This window comes from Pseudochaenichthys georgianus, unplaced genomic scaffold, assembly GCF_902827115.2.
Source record: "Pseudochaenichthys georgianus unplaced genomic scaffold, fPseGeo1.2 scaffold_929_arrow_ctg1, whole genome shotgun sequence".
NCBI lineage: Eukaryota > Metazoa > Chordata > Actinopteri > Perciformes > Channichthyidae > Pseudochaenichthys > Pseudochaenichthys georgianus.
In genome coordinates this window covers 41,715-56,599 of record NW_027263458.1, presented here as the reverse complement: position 1 = coordinate 56,599, position 14,885 = coordinate 41,715, and the positions used below count along the sequence as shown (strand labels likewise).

General features: G+C 42.9%; 13 non-coding genes across 13 annotated transcripts; all 13 read right to left on the bottom strand.

Annotated features, from left to right (window-relative positions):
* On the bottom strand, positions 1 to 69 carry LOC117444788 (small nucleolar RNA SNORD47; the record flags this gene model as incomplete). The annotated part of the gene is made up of 1 exon (XR_004551864.1): positions 1 to 69. It is a non-coding gene; the product is annotated as a small nucleolar RNA SNORD47 (small nucleolar RNA).
* A 1,489-nt stretch (positions 70 to 1,558) lies between these two features.
* On the bottom strand, positions 1,559 to 1,643 carry LOC117444795 (small nucleolar RNA snR60/Z15/Z230/Z193/J17). The gene has a single exon (XR_004551870.1). It is a non-coding gene; the product is annotated as a small nucleolar RNA snR60/Z15/Z230/Z193/J17 (small nucleolar RNA).
* Positions 1,644 to 1,774: 131 nt separating this feature from the next.
* Positions 1,775 to 1,859, bottom strand: LOC117444800 (small nucleolar RNA snR60/Z15/Z230/Z193/J17). Its single transcript, XR_004551875.1, has one exon. It is a non-coding gene; the product is annotated as a small nucleolar RNA snR60/Z15/Z230/Z193/J17 (small nucleolar RNA).
* Positions 1,860 to 2,012: 153 nt separating this feature from the next.
* Positions 2,013 to 2,097, bottom strand: LOC117444796 (small nucleolar RNA snR60/Z15/Z230/Z193/J17). Its single transcript, XR_004551871.1, has one exon. It is a non-coding gene; the product is annotated as a small nucleolar RNA snR60/Z15/Z230/Z193/J17 (small nucleolar RNA).
* Positions 2,098 to 3,834: 1,737 nt separating this feature from the next.
* On the bottom strand, positions 3,835 to 3,901 carry LOC117444803 (small nucleolar RNA SNORD75). The gene has a single exon (XR_004551878.1). It is a non-coding gene; the product is annotated as a small nucleolar RNA SNORD75 (small nucleolar RNA).
* A 412-nt stretch (positions 3,902 to 4,313) lies between these two features.
* On the bottom strand, positions 4,314 to 4,381 carry LOC117444806 (small nucleolar RNA SNORD75). The gene has a single exon (XR_004551881.1). It is a non-coding gene; the product is annotated as a small nucleolar RNA SNORD75 (small nucleolar RNA).
* Positions 4,382 to 5,857: 1,476 nt separating this feature from the next.
* LOC117444792 (small nucleolar RNA SNORD74) lies at positions 5,858 to 5,939 on the bottom strand. Its single transcript, XR_004551867.1, has one exon. It is a non-coding gene; the product is annotated as a small nucleolar RNA SNORD74 (small nucleolar RNA).
* Positions 5,940 to 6,278: 339 nt separating this feature from the next.
* Positions 6,279 to 6,356, bottom strand: LOC117444808 (small nucleolar RNA SNORD79). Its single transcript, XR_004551883.1, has one exon. It is a non-coding gene; the product is annotated as a small nucleolar RNA SNORD79 (small nucleolar RNA).
* A 390-nt stretch (positions 6,357 to 6,746) lies between these two features.
* On the bottom strand, positions 6,747 to 6,820 carry LOC117444786 (small nucleolar RNA SNORD47). The gene has a single exon (XR_004551862.1). It is a non-coding gene; the product is annotated as a small nucleolar RNA SNORD47 (small nucleolar RNA).
* A 1,682-nt stretch (positions 6,821 to 8,502) lies between these two features.
* On the bottom strand, positions 8,503 to 8,587 carry LOC117444801 (small nucleolar RNA snR60/Z15/Z230/Z193/J17). The gene has a single exon (XR_004551876.1). It is a non-coding gene; the product is annotated as a small nucleolar RNA snR60/Z15/Z230/Z193/J17 (small nucleolar RNA).
* A 1,650-nt stretch (positions 8,588 to 10,237) lies between these two features.
* LOC117444805 (small nucleolar RNA SNORD75) lies at positions 10,238 to 10,304 on the bottom strand. Its single transcript, XR_004551880.1, has one exon. It is a non-coding gene; the product is annotated as a small nucleolar RNA SNORD75 (small nucleolar RNA).
* A 362-nt stretch (positions 10,305 to 10,666) lies between these two features.
* LOC117444807 (small nucleolar RNA SNORD75) lies at positions 10,667 to 10,734 on the bottom strand. The gene has a single exon (XR_004551882.1). It is a non-coding gene; the product is annotated as a small nucleolar RNA SNORD75 (small nucleolar RNA).
* A 1,656-nt stretch (positions 10,735 to 12,390) lies between these two features.
* LOC117444793 (small nucleolar RNA SNORD74) lies at positions 12,391 to 12,468 on the bottom strand. The gene has a single exon (XR_004551868.1). It is a non-coding gene; the product is annotated as a small nucleolar RNA SNORD74 (small nucleolar RNA).
* Between the last annotated feature and the right edge of the window lie 2,417 nt (positions 12,469 to 14,885).

Below are 14,885 nucleotides of genomic sequence, written 5' to 3'. Positions count from 1 at the left end.
CAGAACATAATGGAACGGTAGGGGTATAATCACGAGGGATCATTTGGCAGAATCTTTTCATCACAGGTAGCGTTTCATTAACGCCACACACACTGATAACACACTCCTGGTGAGACCCACCTGCATGTCCTCCAGTGTCCCGTGTTCAGTCTGACGGGCTCTTTCCTGAGGAAAAGGACATCACGTCTCATCAGTCAGTCACAGATTGTTCCACATTGTAGTTCAGGTCAGACATTTGTAAACATCACTGAACCCTCAGTCTTCCTAAAGTCTCAGGAGGATCAGATTCTCACCTGAAGTCCCTCTGAACAGCCGATCCAGCCTCGCAGCCGATCGGATCTGAAAGCACAGAAGAGTTGTGTAAATTAACCCAGAATAAAAAGCCCGTTAGTTTCCCTGAAGCTAACTCAGATCAGATTAAATACTAATTTTCCTCAACGGGATCAGAGACCTGATTCACGTTCATCACATCCGAGTCATGTTAGCGGTAGGGGTGTAACGGTATTCGTAACGGTGTAAATATTCGGTATGGGCCCACGTGTGTATCCGAACGAATATAACGTTAGACTTAAAGAAAAATTGAGAATGTGAAAAACTTTTTGGAAGGCAAAGCAAGTTTATTTATATAGCACTTTTCAACGCAAGGCAATTCAAAGTGCTTTACAAAAAAAATTAAAAAATGAAAGACATTGAGCATTAAAAAAAAAAGCTAATAAAATAAACATTAAGGAAAAATACATGGATAAAAGTTACAGTGCAGTTTAAGATATGAATAGTTCAATTAAAAGCAGCGACAAAAAGAAAAGTCTTCAGCCTGGATTTAAAAGTAGTTGCAGCGGACCTGCAGGTTTCTGGGAGTTTGTTCCAGATATTTGGAGCATAATAACTGAACGCTGCTTCTCCATATTTAGTTCTGACTCTGGGGACAGAAAGCCGACTTATTTTGTTGTTCTTCATTATCTGAGCCAGTGGTAGCATGTAGATGTTAAAGAGAAGAGGCCCCAAGATGGAGCCTTGAGGAACCCCACATGTCATATTTGTCAACTCAGATGTGTATCTACCGATAGAAACAAAGTTGTTTCTATCCTTTAAGTAGGATTCAAACCAATTTAGAAGCCAATTTAGAAGTAATCTCATTGTTGGTGCCAGCAGGCCCTTTCAGCGAGCCACGTGGACGAGTTCATTGCTCTTTATAAAAACATGATACAATGACGAGCAAGTCCTAATGTCAAACAAGTACAGTTCAAGTGCACATTATTTCAGTTTCATCGAAATGCTGCACCTTAATGTTTATTATTTTGTATTTGAGTGAATATATTATTCACAATTTAATAATAAAAATATATATAATGTTTTGTGATCTTTTTTTCTGCTGTACCGAAAACATGAACCGTTACACCCCTAGTTAGCGGCTAAATGCTAATCTGTGATGCTCACCAGGAACACGGGAGGCCTGAAGGTGGGAGTCCTGGACAGCAGGGGTCTTCATGTCTGAATTAAACAGAGAGGAGTCTCATTATCACAGAGAGAGGAACACCTGAGGCTCAGCAGAACTGCAGCCGACACTCAGCTAGGAGCGAAAGACAAATGCTCTTGTTCTTCATGGTTAATCTGCTGAACTATGCTCTCATCACGGTGTCAGACATCCTTCAACTCTGCTGTTCCTCCATTTAACTCACCTTCACATGGAGCGCTGCCTCAGTCTGCTTTCTGTCAGAGAGAGAGAGGAAGTGTTAGCAAGTGCTTCAGGAGTCGAGTCCTCCAGGTCTTTCAGGCCGACACTCAGCTAGGAGCGAAAGACAAATGCTCTTGTTCTTCATGGTTAATCTGCTGAACTATGCTCTCATTACGGTGTCGAACATTACAGCTTTATTCCAGTCTCCAACTCACCTTCCTTTGTCCTTTTGTCCTCCCAGTCCTTCCTGCATCATCACCATCACTTCCTGCTCCTGGAAAGTGAGACTTGTATTAGAAGAAGATCTAGAAACTAAGAGTCCTTGATGAGCAGAGAGGCCGACACTCAGCTAGGAGCGAAAGACAAATGCTCTTGTTCTTCACGGTTAATCAGCTGAACTATGCTCTCATCACGGTGTCGGAGCTCTTCCTTAATGCTGCTCGAGCAGAATGTCTCACTCACCTGCCACTGAGTCCTGGGGAGAGGAGGGTCCTGGGGAGAGGAGGGTCCTGGGGAGAGGAGGGTCCTGGGGAGAGGAGGGTCCTGGGGAGAGGAGGGTCCTGGGGAGAGGAGGGTCAGAGGACCAGCTGCAAGAGAGAGGACTCACTTTAGAAAAGGCATGTTTCAATAAAGAGGCGTCTGTTCATCTGCACGCATCAGATACAAGTCTTCTTTCACTCTGACTCAGAGAGATTCCCAATGTTTTGTTACAAGATCATCATTTAGAGTCCTTTAGAGCAGGGGTGGGCCGTACAAGTTATTGACCTCTGCTTAAAAATCACAGCCCATTCATTTGGCCTTTCTTTCATGCTGTGCAAAGAACAAGCAACCTCTGAATCCAGATATCCTGCCATGACTCGCGCACGCATGCACGTGCAGGGTGTGGCATGACCACCAAACAGAAAGATATGGACACATATCCACTAATGGAGGTTAAAAAATATTTTATTTTTTTTTAAATGTTGAAGTTGAAAGCATCAATCTGGTGCACTTTGAGAGCAACATGAGTAGATCTATGGATCCATCTCTCAGCACCAGATGAAACAGAACTGGAAGCAGATTTACTTTTTCTTTATGGATATTTTACAAATCACTCTCCTTTCAAACTGTATTCTTGTTTATTAATAACAACTTTTTTTTACTGTCATATAGTATTTTATACCCGTTTACTTTATTCTCTTATTTTTTGATAACTATAATGATCATATAAAGATGTGCCTTTACCTCACTGGCTGGAGAAAAAGCTTCTTATATTCGTTAGCATAGCTAGCTAACCAGATGCTAATAGCAACAAAGCTATTGACTGTATGCTCAGTATGACAGATGAACAGATCGCGACTGGGCTTTCAGCTAGAGACACAGCCACGCAGGAACTGCAGCATGTGTACAGCTCCTTATGGGTACTGCAGTTTGTGAAGTCCCGGAGCGACGTTCTGGTGCTCTCCGTCAGAACTGCACCCCTGCTGTCAGTCGAGACATATACCACGTGATGACACGTTAGGCTCGTGTTGTGTTCAAGGACCCTGACCGTGGCCAGGAAAAACAGGCACTCGCTTGTTTAATTATTTTGCGGTCTAGATTTCTTTAATTTTTTTCTTGTTTGCGTGTGTTTATAAATTACCTCGAGGGCCGTACCAAATGGTCTCGCGGGCCGTATACGGCCCGGGGGCCGGAGGTTCCCCACCCCTGCTTTAAAGGGTGCCGAGACACGATGGATGCATCACCTGATCTGGAGGTCAGAGGTCAGCTGGAGGTCATCTCCTGCAGGAACAGAGTAAAATGAGCTCCATCTCTAACATTCAGAGTGCTTTCTTCTCGCTGTGAGCCTCAGAGAGATCAACTGGTGGGTTGGAGGTATCGTCATCCAGGTAGTCGAGAGTAGCAAATGCTGTCATCACAGACGAGAGAGAGGAAGACCTCGAGAAACTCTGAGGCTCACCCCGTTTCAGCTTCACAGCGTCAGAGGTCCAACGAGGTGTCCTGCAGCGGCCTCTCTGGCCCAGAGTCCAAGAGGCCGGTCTGCATAAAGGGCCGGTGGCGAGTCTGCGTCGGTCAGTCTGTTCAGCTCCACGTGTCGCTCCGTGTCTCTGAGGCCTGTGGACACAAACCCTCGTTAGCTCCACAACACGAGACAAAGACACCGTGTAGCTCTAAATGGAAGCGTCAGCGTATGGTTTCTCAGATATCACATCTGTCCACTACTCTTATACTAAATCATCACACACTTCCACTTAAAACCTGTAGTTTCTTCATTGAGCAGATGGAGTCACTCACAGCAGAGGATCTGAGGAGGTTCCCAGCAGAGGATCTGAGGAGGTTCCCAGCTCAGAGACTTCTTCTTCTTCCACCTAAACAACATCAAGAACTCCGATTAAAACACATCTGGAGAAACTGCTTCACTTTAGGAATCAGTGGAATAGCACACTGCTAACATTAGCACGCTGCTAACATTAGCACACTGCTAACATTAGCACACTGCTAACATTAGCACACTGCTAACATTAGCACACTGCTAACATTAGCACACTGCTAACATTAGCACGCTGCTAACATTAGCACGCTGCTAACATTAGCACGCTGCTAACATTAGCACGCTGCTAACATTAGCACGCTGCTAACATTAGCATGCCATCAGTTAAACTTCAGCCATTAAGTTTCAGAAATCACTTCTGTCCACTACTCTTATATAATGAAACATCACCAGTTTAGCAGTCAGAGCAGAGGTGGAGAAGTACTCTGATCTAGTACTGAGTAGAAGTACAAGTACTCTGATCTAGTACTGAGTAGAAGTACAAGTACTCTGATCTAGTACTGAGTAGAAGTAGAAGTACTCTGATCTAGTACTGAGTAGAAGTACTCTGATCTAGTACTGAGTAGAAGTACTCTGATCTAGTACTGAGTAGAAGTACTCTGATCTAGTACTGAGTAGAAGTACTCTGATCTAGTACTGAGTAGAAGTACTCTGATCTAGTACTGAGTAGAAGTACTCTGATCTAGTACTGAGTAGAAGTACTCTGATCTAGTACTGAGTAGAAGTACTCTGATCTAGTACTGAGTAGAAGTACTCTGATCTAGTACTGAGTAGAAGTACTCTGATCTAGTACTGAGTAGAAGTACTCTGATCTAGTACTGAGTAGAAGTACAAGTACTCTGATCTAGTACTGAGTTAAAGTACAAGTACTCTGATCTAGTACTGAGTAGAAGTAGAAGTACTCTGATCTAGTACTGAGTTAAAGTACAAGTACTCTGATCTAGTACTGAGTTAAAGTACAAGTACTCTGATCTAGTACTGAGTTAAAGTACTCTGATCTAGTACTGAGTAGAAGTACTCTGATCTAGTACTGAGTAGAAGTACTCTGATCTAGTACTGAGTAGAAGTACTCTGATCTAGTACTGAGTAGAAGTACTCTGATCTAGTACTGAGTAGAAGTACTCTGATCTAGTACTGAGTAGAAGTACTCTGATCTAGTACTGAGTAGAAGTACTCTGATCTAGTACTGAGTAGAAGTACTCTGATCTAGTACTGAGTAGAAGTACTCTGATCTAGTACTGAGTAGAAGTACTCTGATCTAGTACTGAGTAGAAGTACTCTGATCTAGTACTGAGTAGAAGTACTCTGATCTAGTACTGAGTAGAAGTACTCTGATCTAGTACTGAGTAGAAGTAGAAGTACTCTGATCTAGTACTGAGTTAAAGTACAAGTACTCTGATCTAGTACTGAGTAGAAGTACTCTGATCTAGTACTGAGTAGAAGTAGAAGTACTCTGATCTAGTACTGAGTAGAAGTATAGTACTGAGTAGAAGTACTCTGATCTAGTACTGAGTAGAAGTAAAAGTACTCTGATCTAGTACTGAGTAGAAGTAGAAGTACTCTGATCTAGTACTGAGTTAAAGTAGAAGTACTCTGATCTAGTACTGAGTAAAAGGAAAATTACTCAGATCTTGGTAACTTTCCACCTCTGATCAAAATGAAGCCATTTCTGTTTCCTCACCATTTAATGTTCAGCTCCATTCTGCAGAGATCCTGTCCTGAGGCCTGAAACCAGAAGAGGAGATAACATTTTAATATTGATCTTAAAATCATGCATTTAGTTACAAACTCGCTGCAACACCTCCAAGCATGTTCACTCCTGCACACGTAGCAGCTTAGAGCTAGCTCTTAACAGAATAGTTTAACTCGTTCCCGTGCAGTCAGAGAGGTTGGCATTCTACACAAATATTCAGTTGTCCCTACCGACATTTTAAATCATCATATATACACGGGAAAGCTGCAGCGAGGAGACTTGAAGTGACATTAGACACACATTAGCTAATCAACAACATTAGCTCATATGCTAATTAGCATCACATACGTGGGAGACGGAGGCCTGCCTGAAAAAACAAAACATGAATATATTTCTTAATTATAACGAGTATTGAGATCAACATGAGCAGTGTTTCTCACCTCCTGCTCTACACATGCTAATGAAAGACACCAGGCACAGGATTCAGTTCACTCTTTATTTCCACAAACACAGCCTCGATGTCTCTGAAGCTCAGCACCTGAGAAGAGAAGAGAGCAGTTAGAAGCAGCCTTCCTCCAGAGCACAGATCAGAGAGTCTGCTCTGCATCAGAAAACAGTTCTCTTTCACTCTGACTCAGAGAGATTCCCAATGTTTCAACAGATCATCAGCTACAGCTTTCAGAGACGTGCAGGTATCAGAGAGGGCTTCACCTGGAGAGGCTGATCCCAGAGCAGATCCTGGAGGGGCGGGGCTTCAACTGGAGAGGCTGATCCCAGAGCAGATCCTGGTCCAGAAGGGGAGGGGCTTCACCTGGAGAGGCTGATCCCAGAGCAGATCCTGGAGGGGCGGGGCTTCACCTGGAGAGGCTGATCCCAGAGCAGATCCTGAAGGGAAGGGGCTTCACCTGGAGAGGCTGATCCCAGAGCAGATCCTGGTCCAGAAGGGGAGGGGCTTCACCTGGAGAGGCTGATCCCAGAGCAGTTCCTGAAGGGGCTTCTTTGGAGAGAAACACAAACCCTCATTAGAACTGAAGGCAGAGACTCGGCAGAGGCGTTGGAGCGCACGCGGCCTCAGAACATAATGGAACGGTAGGGGTATAATCACGAGAGATCATTTGGCAGAATCTTTTCATCACAGGTAGTTTCATTAACGCCACACACACTCTGATAACACACTCCTGGTGAGACCCACCTGCATGTCCTCCAGTGTCCCGTGTTCAGTCTGACGGGCTCTTTCCTGAGGAAAAGGACATCACGTCTCATCAGTCAGTCACAGATTGTTCCACATTGTAGTTCAGGTCAGACATTTGTAAACATCACTGAACCCTCAGTCTTCCTAAAGTCTCAGGAGGATCAGATTCTCACCTGAAGTCCCTCTGAACAGCCGATCCAGCCTCGCAGCTGATTGGATCTGAAAGCACAGAAGAGTTGTGTAAATTAACCCAGAATAAAAAGCCTGTTAGTTTCCCTGAAGCTAACTCAGATCAGATACTAATTTTATTGCTTCTCCATGTTTAGTTCTGACTCTGGGGACAGAAAGCTGACCAGTCCCTGAAGACCTGAGAGATCTGGATGGTTCATAGTTTAGCAGGAGGTCAGAAATGTATTTTGGGCCTAAACCATTCAGTGCTTTATAAACCAGCAGCAGTATTTAGAAATCTATTCTTTGACACACAGGAAGCCAGTGTAAAGACTTCAGAACAGGAGTGATGTGATCCACTTTCTTAGTGTTAGTGAGGACTCGAGCAGCGGTGTTCTGAATCAGCTGCAGCTTCCTAATAGATGTTTTAGTGAGACTTGTGAAGACACCTTTGCAGTAGTCGAGTCTACTGAAGATAAAAGCATGGACACGTGTCTCCAGATCCTGCTGTGACATTAGTCTTTTAATCCTAGATATGTTCTTTAGGTGATAGTAGGCTGATTTAGTAACTGTTTTAATGTGACTGTTGAAACTCAGGTCAGAGTCCATGACTACACCTAGATTCCTGGCTTTATCTGTTGGTTTGAACATTGCAGACTGAAGCTCAGCGCTCACTTTTAAACGTTCTGCCTTGGCTCCAAAAACCATTACCTCAGTTTTATCTTTGTTTAATTGGAGAAAGTTCTGACACATCCAGTCATTGATTTGTTCAATGCACTTACTCAGTGTTTGAATTGGAGCATAGTCTCCTGGTGAAATGGTTACGTAAATGTGTGTGTCATCTGCATAGCTATGGTAACTTATTTTGTTCTTCATTATCTGAGCCAGTGGTAGCATGTAGACGTTAAAGAGAAGAGGCCCCAAGATGGAGCCTTGAGGAACCCCACATGTCATATTTGTCAACTCAGATGTGTATTTACCGACAGAAACAAAGTTGTTTCCGTCCTTTAAGTAGGATTCAAACCAATTTAGAAGTAATCTCATTGTTGGTGCCAGCAGGCCCTTTCAGCGAGCCACGTGGACGAGTTCATTGCTCTTTATAAAAACATGATACAATGACGAGCAAGTCCTAATGTCAAACAAGTACAGTTCAAGTGCACATTATTTCAGTTTATCGAAATGCTGCACCTTAATGTTTATTATTTTGTATTTCAGTGAATATATTATTCACAATTTAATAATAAAAATATATATAATGTTTTGTGATCTTTTTTCTGCTTTCCCGAAAACATGAACCGTTACACCCCTAGTTAGCGGCTAAATGCTAATCTGTGATGCTCACCAGGAACACGGGAGGCCTGAAGGTGGGAGTCCTGGACAGCAGGGGTCTTCATGTCTGAATTAAACGGAGAGGAGTCTCATTATCACAGAGAGAGGAACACCTGAGGCTCAGCAGAACTGCAGCCGACACTCCGCTAGGAGCGAAAGACAAATGCTCTTGTTCTTCACGGTTAATCTGCTGAACTATGCTCTCATCACGGTGTCGGAGCTCTTCCTTAATGCTGCTCAAGCAGAATGTCTCACTCACCTGCCACTGAGTCCAGGGTCCTGAGGAGAGGAGGGTCCTGAGGAGAGGAGGGTCCGAGGACCAGCTGCAAGAGAGAGGACTCACTTTAGAAAAGGCATGTTTCAATAAAGAGGCGTCTGTTCATCTGCACGCATCAGATACAAGTCTTCTTTCACTCTGACTCAGAGAGATTCCCAATGTTTTGTTACAAGATCATCATTTAGAGTCCTTTAAAGGGTGCTGAGTAGGGGTGTAACGGTATCCGTATTCGTCCCGTACCGTCACGGTTCGGCACATGCAGTCACACGGCGAATACGCCTTTTTTTTTTACGAGTGGGAAAAAGGTCTGTCCTTCAGGGCAGCCTCCACTACACTATTTATAATCCAGGGGGCGGTATTGCGCCTAAAAGCTGTTGGCCAGCCGCCCTTAAACCACAAATGAAGAACAAGAAGAAACACAACAACAAAACGAACTAAATACAAGAAGAAGAAAAGTTAGTACGGTGAGTTCAGATAACACACAGGAGCTAGAACCCACCTGCTTCTTTTAAATCAGCTGTGGGAACATTTCGGGTTCCCTGTGGACTACAACAACGATGAAGTGTGCGAGTGGTGGATCGGACGAGGACGGTGTGTCGGCGTTGTTAGACAGCGGTGCGGTATGCTAATGGGAACACACGCCAAACATGCTAAATCACATCAGAAGGCATCAGCCAGATTAGCCAATCACTGGAGCCCGGCGAAAGACAACAGCTGATCCCCGCTGTTTTTAAGAAGCCAACAGACGTGAGAGCCGAGAGACCAACATAAATAACGGAAGCTTTTGGCATATGTTTTTCAACGACTTTGCGCTCTGGAAACACTTTCTTATTATTTATGATGTAATATTTTCAAGACATTCTTTTTAGTTTTACAGCTTGATGAAACCTTTTAGTTTGACATCAGCCAGTATAGATAATCTGGCCATCTGAGTGTGTGTGGTTTGTCTTTAACTGTTTAATACAGATAATTATTCAAAAAAGAGTTCCTTATTTTGAAACTGAAACTTGCACTACTGTTCAAAAGTAAATAACAACAAACCTGGAATTACGCATTTGGGACTTTTTTTTTGCTTTTTCTTGTTGTACCGAACCGTGACTTCTGTGAACCGTTACACCCCTAGTGCTGAGACATGATGGATGCATCACCTGATCTGGAGGTCAGCTGGAGGTCAGAGGTCAGCTGGAGGTCATCTCCTGCAGGAACAGAGTAAAATGAGCTCCATCTCTAACATTCAGAGTGCTCTCTTCTCGCTGTGAGCCTCAGAGAGATCAACTGGTGGGTTGGAGGTATCGTCATCCAGGTAGTCGAGAGTAGCAAATGCTGTCATCACAGACGAGAGAGAGGAAGACCTCGAGAAACTCTGAGGCTCACCTCGTTTCAGCTTCACAGCGTCAGAGGTCCAACGAGGTGTCCTGCAGCCGCCTCTCTGGCCCCGAGTCCAAGAGGCCGGTCTGTATAACGGGCCGGTGGCCAGTCTGCGTCAGGCAGTCTGTTCAGCTCCACGTGTCGCTCCGTGTCTCTGAGGCCTGTGGACACAAACCCTCGTTAGCTCCACAACACGACAAAGACACCGTGTAGCTCTAAATGGAAGTGTCAGCGTATGGTTTCTCAGATATCACATCTGTCCACTACTCTTATACTAAATCATCACACACTTCCACTTAAAACCTGTAGTTTCTTCATTGAGCAGATGGAGTCACTCACAGCAGAGGATCTGAGGAGGTTCCCAGCAGAGCATCTGAGGAGGTTCCCAGCAGCGCATCTGAGGAGGTTCCCATTTCAGAGACTTCTTCCACCTGAACAACATCAAGAACTCAGATTAAAACACATCTGGAGAAACTGCTTCACTTTAGTCATCAGTGAAATAGCATGCTGCCAACATTAGCATGCTGCCAACATTAGCATGCTGCCAACATTAGCATGCTGCCAACATTAGCATGCTGCCAACATTAGCATGCTGCCAACATTAGCATGCTGCCAACATTAGCATGCTGCTAACATTAGCATGCTATCAGTTAAACTTCAGCCATTAAGTTTCAGAAATCACTTCTGTCCACTACTCTTATATAATGAAACATCACCAGTTAAGCAGTCAGAGCAGAGGTGGAGAAGTACTCTGATCTAGCACCGAGTACTCTGATCTAGCACCGAGTACGAGTACTCTGATCTAGTACCGAGTACGAGTACTCTGATCTAGTACCGAGTACGAGTACTCTGATCTAGTACCGAGTACGAGTACTCTGATCTAGTACCGAGTACGAGTACTCTGATCTAGTACCGAGTACGAGTACTCTGATCTAGTACCGAGTACGAGTACTCTGATCTAGTACCGAGTACGAGTACTCTGATCTAGTACCGAGTACGAGTACTCTGATCTAGTACCGAGTACGAGTACTCTGATCTAGTACCGAGTACTCTGATCTAGTACCGAGTACGAGTACTCTGATCTAGTACCGAGTACTCTGATCTAGTACCGAGTACGAGTACTCTGATCTAGTACCGAGTACAAGTACTCTGATCTAGTACCGAGTACTCTGATCTAGTACCGAGTACAAGTACTCTGATCTAGTACCGAGTACTCTGATCTAGTACCGAGTACAAGTACTCTGATCTAGTACCGAGTACTCTGATCTAGTACCGAGTACAAGTACTCTGATCTAGTACCGAGTACAAGTACTCTGATCTAGTACCGAGTACAAGTACTCTGATCTAGTACCGAGTAGAAGTAGAAGTACTCTGATCTAGTACCGAGTAGAAGTAGAAGTACTCTGATCTAGTACTGAGTAGAAGTAGAAGTACTCTGATCTAGTACTGAGTAGAAGTAGAAGTACTCTGATCTAGTACTGAGTAGAAGTAGAAGTACTCTGATCTAGTACTGAGTAGAAGTAGAAGTACTCTGATCTAGTACTGAGTAGAAGTAGAAGTACTCTGATCTAGTACTGAGTAGAAGTAGAAGTACTCTGATCTAGTACTGAGTAGAAGTAGAAGTACTCTGATCTAGTACTGAGTTATAGTAGAAGTACTCTGATCTAGTACTGAGTTATAGTAGAAGTACTCTGATCTAGTACTGAGTAGAAGTAGAAGTACTCCGATCTTGCACTTGAGTAAAAGTAGAAGTACTCAGATCTTGCACTTGAGTAAAAGTAGAAGTACTCAGATCTAGTACTGAGTTAAAGTAGAAGTACTCTGATCTAGTACTGAGTTAAAGTAGAAGTACTCTGATCTAGTACTGAGTTAAAGTAGAAGCACTCAGATCTTGTACTAGAGTAAAAGTAGAAGTACTCAGATCTTGCACTTGAGTAAAAGTAGAAGTACTCAGATCTTGTAGTTGAGTAAAAGTAGAAGTACTCTGATCTAGTACTGAGTTAAAGTAGAAGTACTCTGATCTAGTACTGAGTTAAAGTAGAAGTACTCTGATCTAGTACTGAGTAAAAGTAAAAGTACTCTGATCTAGTACTGAGTAAAAGTAAAAGTACTCAGATCTTGGTAAATATCCACCTCTGATCAAAATGAAGCCATTTCTGTTTCCTCACCATTTAATGTTCAGCTCCATTCTGCAGAGACCCTGTCGCAAGGCCTGCAACCAGAGAAGGAGATAACATTTTAATATTGATCTTAAATCATGCATTTAGTTACAAACTCGCTGCAACACCTCCAAGCATGTTAACTCCTGCACGTGCAGCAGCTAGTTAGCACACGTAGCAGCTTAGAGCTAGCTCTTAACAGAATAGTTTAACTTGTTCCCGTGCAGTCAGAGGTTGGCATTCTACACAAATATTCAGTTGTCCCTACCAACATTTTAAAATCATAAATCCACGGGAAAGCTGCAGCAAGGGGACTTGAAGTGACATTAGCTAAACAACAACATTAGCTCATATGCTAATTAGCGTCACACACGTGGGAGACAGAGGCCTGCCTGAAAAAACAAAACATGAATATACTTCTTAATTATAACGAGTATTAAGATCAACATGAGCAGTGTTTCTCACCTCCTGTTGGCTCCTCTCCGGCTCTGGCTCTCATCTCAGATATGATCGCGATTGTTTCTTCTTCTTCTTTAGTTTTATAGCGGATGGGAAACAGCTTTCAGGAGCATTTACCGCCACCTTCTGAAATGGAGTGGGTCAGCTCGGCGTTAATCCAAATTCTTAATATAATTCCTGTCCTTTTGTAAAAGCCTAAACACTGCCCTGTATGCTACATCCCCTGAACTCCTTCTCAACATCTCTACTATATTTTATTCTGTTTGATTTCTGGTCAGTGCTTCCTTCAGTAGCCCAATACACGTTCTTGATGGTATATTTCAAAATGACCACAATACTCACATGTACCTGTTGCTGCGTGTTCTTTCCCAACTAGTAATGTGTTATTTAATATTTAGCCCTGTGTGACCAAATCTCATTCTGGAAATGTCGTCCTCCTCTTCTTTACTTCTCTCGTTTCTCCAACTTTCTTTTGAACATTATAAAGACGTCTGCCCTGAACGCCTCGGTCCCATTCGTCCTGCCATTTCTTTTTAAGTTGGGATTTGATGTTTCTTTGATTTCCTCAGGGTTCTTGTTCTCCAGGTGAAGTGGTCTGACCTGAGGACTTTATTAGGATCCCCATTAGCACTAGCATTGGCTATTCTTCCTGGGGTCCTCACACACTCAAAACATACAACAAAATTAAAACAGCTCATAATTTCATGCTATTTACAGTGAAATGAAGTGAAACTAACATGGTCATTCAATTATCGCCATCCTAAGACCAAACAAAAGTAAATACAAATAAGTGTACATAATAATATATGCATACATAGCCACAGTTCAAATTTACTTTGTAATACTTAAATATTTTTTTAGCAACCATTTGAAATGTACTTGAGAATGTTCCTGAGTGATGTGGACCGGTGCAGAGCTCCAGCTGATCACGCTCTGGACTGCTCTCTGTCCCATGTTTGATTTAGATTTGGGTAATACAAACCTTCCTTCTATTGTATGTCGTGTTTGATAGTTATGTTGAGCATATTGCGCTATAAACCTGTGTGATAATATATCTGCTGAGTGAGTCACTGTAATATTTCTGACAAAATTCAATAAAATATAAGTTGACCTCTGTCTGACAGTTATCATTTCAGTTCTCCAGCGTTCCAGTGACTCTGGTTCTGTAGGAGCACTGCAGTGCACATCGTGCTGCCTTATTGTGTGCTACTTGTAGTTTGTTTAAATCTTTTTCAGCAGCACTAGACCATATAACCAAACAATACTCAAGCTGCGACAGAACCAAAGCATCCAAAACTTGTCTACTGACATCCATAGGCAAATATTTTACAATTCTTTTTACAAGACACACCCCTTCCCATTTTACATACAACATTATCAATGTGTTTAGACCAAGATAATTTATGATCCAGGGTTATACCTAGCAATGTTGTCTCCTTGACCTGTTCAATATGGTTTAAATCAGGGGTTCTCAAAGTGCGGCCCGCGGGCCAATGGCGGCCCTCGGAAATGTTTCTGGCGGCCTGCGATAGTTAATGCGACACGCTGAAATGCATGCGTTATACTTTAATCCTCCATGGTTTTATCTAGTAAGAATTAGAATGGAATTTAAGAATGGTAAAACTGCGCCCCCTGGGTTGTCATTCCTAAATTATGAATGACAGCTTGTGGAAAGTTTGCTAGCCTACTGGTTGCATGGCAACTCGGCATCTCGCGAGTTGCGGTAATTAGTTAGTGCAACAAAGAGAGGATTTGTTTTGGAATTATTATGTGTTCCGTTTTTTCTTGGGCGGCCCTCAATCCAATATTGGGGACCTACATTGGCCCTCACTCATCAACACTTTGAGAACCCCTGGTTTAAATGTAGTTGCAATTTTGGTTCACCTTTTAACTGATGATTTGATCCTATTAATAACGATTTTGTTTTCCCCGCATTAAGTACCAACTTATTATTTATGACCCACTCTGATATCAGTAGATCTTTATTCATAACATTTGTCAACTCTCTTGTAGTTGATGCTGCATAATATATTGTTGAGTCATCTGCATACATTACAACTTTAGCTTTTTCTAACACTAATGGTAGGTCATTTGTAAAAATAGAAAATAAAAGTGGTCCCAAACAACTACCCTGAGGTACTCCACAGGTGACTGTTTTCATCTTTGAGAGACTTCCATTAAAAAAAAAAGTTTGACTTCGATTTGTCAGGTAACTTTCTAACCACTTCAGCGTTTCAAAATGAAAACCATATTG